Genomic DNA, 6000 nt, shown 5'->3' with positions numbered 1-6000 from the left:
TCTGGAGGCCCCGCCTATCATCATAGACTTAAACCTGATAACTAAAATCTCATAATGGGGGAGATTTGCTAAAACTGGAGAGTGTAAAATGTGGTGCAGCCATGCATAGAAGCCAATCCGCTTCCAGGTTTTTCTGTGAAAGATTTATTGTAGACGCTGATTGACTGCCATGCACAGCTGCACCAGTTAGTAAATCCCCCCCACAATGTAGTTTTAGGAAGTTGGCAACCAATCCTTTTTTTACATTTTTCTTTAATAATCCGCGGTGATCCTGCCATGGAGGTCCTTGTTCAGGCACTTCCTGTTCTGGAGTGACAACAGTCTCCCAATGGTGCTCCTGTGTTGTCACCCGCTCATACAGGCGGTCATGCTACCACCTGGCGGCTTCACCATCAGGAAACCCACCCTGAGAAATGCTGGCGCTGGAGTCTATGGACAGGAAGTGGCTGCAGGCGATAAGATACATAAAAGGGAGAAAACGTTGTTTTATGGAAATTATTCGATACATAACTAACGGGGGCATCATAAAGCGATACATTATAGTTCATATTCCCATCACACCTTCCTGGATACAGGCACCCCTGTTATGAGTGGTGCAGCGATCACCAGCTGGACCCTGGAGAGATCACAGGTCAGTATACATGGTCACCGGCACAGCATGGATCCTTCATAGCAGTCCAAAACTTTACTGCGAAAGGATCGCATTGTAACGAGGTCAGTGCAACCTTTCTGGGCCACGCAGGACCCCTTCCTCAGGCATGGGAGGATCACAACGTGTCTCCGAAATGTTGCAGTTAAAGGATTGCATCATAACAAGATAAGTGCAACTTTTCAGAGCCACGTTGTGATCATTGTATGCCTGATGAAGGGGTTCTGTGTGGCTCTGAAATGTTGCAGTTAAAGGATCGCATCATAACAAGGCAAGTGCATTTCAGAGCCATGCAGGACCCCTTCATCAGGCATGCGATCATAACTTGGCTCCGAAATGTTGCACTTGCCTTGTTGTGATGCGATCCTTGAAGTGTAACATTTGGGAGTGTGATCATCGCATGCCTGATGGAAGGGGTCCTGTGTAGCCCAGAAACGTTGTACTTGTTATGATGCGATCCTTTAACTGCAACATTTCGGAGCCAAGTAGTGATCCTCCCATGCCTGATGAAGGGGTCCTGCGTAGCCCAGAAACGTTGCACTTACCTTGTAACAATGCGATCCATTCACAGTAAAAAGTTTAGGACTGCTGTGCTGATGAACAGATTTTACTTATAAAGACGCCTACATGTGACTTTCACTGGTGGTGAATCATTCAGTCACTCGTGGAAGATTCACCGGTGTTGTGAAAGTCCCATTTCTGTTCTATAAATATACTCCTGGGTTCAAATATCTCTGCTGAGCGGATTGAGCGTTTAAATAAAATGATTTGGTTGCAGTAGTTGTCACTAAATTGTGTAGGCAGTTAGGGGGGGGGGGGGAAGTATTTCCAGGCGGCCCCAGTATGTGGTCCCTCGTGTCCTCCCCCCCCCCCCCTCTATCACATCTGCCCCCCCCCTCCCTCTGTAGCCTGTATAACCTGGTGTGAGTCTTCCTTCATCTCCTCCTGCATCCAGCATACTGCGCTCCCCCTCCTCCATCCTGAGCGCACTGCGCTGTCCTTATTTGGTAAGTTAGCTGCCTGTATCCCGGAGCGTCCTTCCCCGTTCCCAGACGCCGCTCTCTCCAGATTCCCATGCAGGAGCAACCCTGCAAGACAGTGGCTTAACCCCTTCACATCCGCCCGGGGGGGGGGGGGGGGGTCACAATTCTTTTCATTGTGCCCAGCAGGAAATAAGTCAGAGGCACCAAAAGTCTCAGCATGCCCCTTGCTGGATCTTTGATTCGGTTGCCGATAAACTAGACCTGAACTTCCCCGAGTGGTCCATCTAATCCTCCCAGGAGATGTGCAGATAGCAGGCCTGGGGAGGGGGGGTGCCTGAACCCCACTGCTGGCTGAACCTCCAGCCCCCCCCCCCCCACTGCTGGCTGAACTTTCACCCCCCCCCCCCCACTGCTGAGCACTCTGAGACCTGTAGGTCCGCATTGCTTTTGGCAGTAGGAAGGGGTGCCTATAGAGAACATATAGAAGTGATAGCTCCATCTACAATGCAGGAGTAGGCAGCACTGAAACTACAAATCCCATCATCCCTCCCCGGCTCTCCTGAGACTCGGGTTCCACCACCGCTGGGAGTGCCAAGGTTGCCTTCCCCTGCGGGTTTCATTAAGTTGAACAGCTGGATCTTTGTGTTCCCAGCTATGAATATCTTCTGCATCCGGCTCAATAGGTAGTCATATTCTGTGTAGGAGGGAGAATGCAGCGCGAGGAGTGAGACTGCATTCACAATGGCAGCCAGGACTGGATCAGGGACAGCTGTGAGGAAGATCTTTGCATTGATGTCCGAGGTGACCGGATGATTCCCACCCAACTATAGATCTTATATCAACCAAATGTATGTGGAAACGTGATAATCTGAGAAGTATAATCTCCAGTAGAAGAATAAAGAATTAGAGGGGGAGGGGGGGACTCAGTATTGGTCACCTGATCTACCGGACATCTTCCTAATAAAAGTCGGGAAAACCGAAATGTTCCCATATAATAGCAGTTAGTGAACTGCCACCTGAAAATGGCGGAGAACGTCCCATTACACCAATCTGTGGAAGAATGTCCCTTGCATTGGTGGTCAGTGGGAAGAATGCTCCTTACATTGGTGGTCAGTGGGAAGAATGTCCCTTTATGCCGATGTCTGTTATTATCTCTGGGATGGAGGAGGTGCAGGAGGTGGTCTCTCTGATAGAGCAGTACACTGAGGCTTCTGGCTCTAAAATCAATCATGAAATAAGTGAAGTTTTCTGGATGGGTGAGGAGGGTGAAAGCTTTGAACTTCCGGATGCCTTCCCAGAGCCCCAGCAGGAAATTAGTGTTGGGCATCAAATTTGGTCCTGGTGACTATGGTCATCAAAATTGGGAAAGCAGGTTGTTGAATGCCAAAGTAGCAAGCTGGAAGAAATGGAAACTTTCCTTGAGGGAAAGGGTTGACTTGATTAAAACTTACCTGATCCCAATCTTTTTATATGTCAGCTTTGCCGGAATCTCTCTATGCAAGGGTGTACAGCTGCTTTTTCCAACTGTTATGGGGAAATAGGCTGAACCTGATCAAACGCAATGTAACTTACCTGTCCAGGCGGGAGGGTGGTCTAGGAATGGTCAACCCTATAGTTTTCTTTTCTCTGTTCTTTTTAAAATACAATCTTGGTAATATGTTCGCAGAGACCCCGCCGGGATGGGTGGGTATTTTTCAATCTTGGTTTAGGCCTTTTCTGCGATGCTGGGAAGATGGCGGGCCAGTGAAAAGTCAGTCCGACATGGCAAGCTTCCGGCTTATGTTGCCCCGTGTCTGAAAATACTTTGGCAGTGGCAGGTGACAGTGGGGGATATCAAGTCCCTCCCCAGAAAGCTTCCGGAGAAGAGGATTTCGGGCTCTGCTTTCAGTGTGTCACTGACCTTAAGGGATTGTTCAGGCCCCGTAATGAGGGAGGGGTTGCATTTAATTAACTTGGGAAGAATCCCTTTGAAGTTTAGGGATCAAGCCTGGCTCCCTTTCCATGGAAGGCTCTATGTGAGAGGGAACCTGAAGCATCGCCCTGTGGATGATCGGGATTGTCCTAGAGCGGAGTGTGTTGGTAAAGTGGAGTCTATGGACCACTTTTTTCTCCAGTGTCCCTTTAACATAAAGGTGTATAAAAGGGTGGGGAGGGCTCTAGGCATCCCCTTTCTCTATCGCATGAGTTATGCGGAGTGGGTGTACGGGGCATTCCCGACTCGCTGGGATTTTGATTTGGATACACTTTTTCTAGTTAGTATAGTTGTCCGTTACTTCACGTGGAATGCACGGTGCCAGATTACCCTGCGGAAGAAAGTCCTCCCTGTCGAGGTGGTGGTGTACGATATTCTGGGTGAGGTTGGGAAGATTCGGGGTCTTGAGAAGGGCAGGGAGCCTCGAGCGGTCTGGATAAGGGCGTGGAGGAATATCAGACCTGCTTTTGGTGAACTGTCCATCTCTGGGTGAAAAGCTTTTTTCCTATGCTATTTCTTTCACGCCCTTAGCTTTTGTTGGTTAATATCTTTATTTTTGAAGAAGGGCTGCATGCATAATGGGGGTGGTTTTGTTTCTTGACCTCGCAGGTTTGATGTCTGGTGTGGTGGTGTGAGTCTTACTAAGATTATTTTTCCCGGTAATGATGTGTTTCATGATGTGAGTTTTGTTTTTCTGTAAAGGCAGTCTTTATTTGAGAGCAGAATTTGCTATGTATTTTTTTTCCCCTTTTCATGTAAATATGTATATATTTATTTATGTATATTGATTTTATGCTTATTGATTGCAAGACTTTTAATAAACAAAATTGGGAAGAATGTTCCTTACATTGGTGGTCAGTGGGAAGAATGTCCCTTACATTGGTGGTCAGTGGGAAGAATGTCCCTTACATTGGTGGTCAGTGGGAAGAATGTCTCTTACATTGGTGGTCAGTGGGAAGAATGTCCCTTACATTGGTGGTCAGTGAGAAGAATGTCCCTTACATTGGAGGTCAGTGGGAAGAATGTCCCTTACATTGGGGGTCAGTGGGAAGAATGTTCCTTACATTGGTGGTCAGTGGGAAGAATGTCCCTTACATTGGTGGTCAGTGAGAAGAATGTCTCTTACATTGGTGGTCAGTGGGAAGAATGTCCCTTACATTGGTGGTCAGTGAGAAGAATGTCCCTTACATTGGGGGTCAGTGGGAAGAATGTCCCTTACATTGGTGGTCAGTGAGAAGAATGTCCCTTACATTGGGGGTCAGTGGGAAGAATGTCCCTTACATTGGTGGTCAGTGAGAAGAATGTTCCTTACATTGGTGGTCAGTGGGAAGAATGCCCCTTACATTGGTGGTCAGTGAGAAGAATGTTCCTTACATTGGAGGTCAGTGGGAAGAATGTCCCTTACATTGGTGGTCAGTGGGAAGAATGTCCCTTACATTGGTGGTCAGTGGGAAGAATGTCCCTTACATTGGAGGTCAGTGGGAAGAATGTCCCTTACATTGGAGGTCAGTGGGAAGAATGTCCCTTACATTGGTGGTCAGTGGGAAGAATGCTCCTTACATTGGTGATCAGTGGGAAGAATGTCCCTTACATTGGTGGTCAGTGAGAAGAATGTCCCTTACATTGGTGGTCAGTGGGAAGAATGTTCCTTACATTGGTGGTCAGTGGGAAGAATGTTCCTTACATTGGTGGTCAGTGGGAAGAATGTCCCTTACATTGGTGGTCAGTGGGAAGAATGTTCCTTACATTGGTGGTCAGTGGGAAGAATGTTCCTTACATTGGTGGTCAGTGGGAAGAATGTTCCTTACATTGGTGGTCAGTGGGAAGAATGTTCCTTACATTGGTGGTCAGTGGGAAGAATGTCCCTTACATTGGTGGTCAGTGGGAAGAATGTCCCATAGAGATAGGTGGGAAGGTCAGTTATCTGAGATGCAGATGTTTGATGCTCATAGAACCTCATGCAACCTCTGGAGGAACTCTAGTTGAGAGGTTGCGATCGACCATCGAGAACTTCTGCTGTAGCGCCATTTAGATAGCAGTGCGTTCAGCACGATGCGGTCCTTTCCCCACTTTGACCCAATGTACGCTGTATTGGTCTCCTGACCCACCTCCGACACACTCCGAATCGGCTGGCATTGGCAGGTATGGGGGTTCATCTGGCTCATGGGGTGATGGTGGCGGCGGGGGGTGATGGGGATGATGGGGGTGGCGATGACGGTGGGCGGGGGTGATGGTTGGGGGGAGATGATGGCAGGGGTGGTGATGTGGGGTTGGCGGTGACGGCGGGGGTGATGGTTGGGGGTGTCGATGACAGTGGGAGGGGGTGATGGTGGGGGGGAGATGATGGCGGGGGTGGTGATGGTGGGGGTCGCTGAGCCCTCCCTGTCATGAAGATG

Source organism: Pelophylax lessonae (assembly GCF_965119305.1).
Source record: "Pelophylax lessonae genome assembly, chromosome: 8".
NCBI classification, from domain to species: Eukaryota; Metazoa; Chordata; class Amphibia; order Anura; family Ranidae; genus Pelophylax; species Pelophylax lessonae.
The sequence above is the reverse complement of the archived record's forward strand: the minus strand, read 5'-3'. Positions refer to the sequence as shown.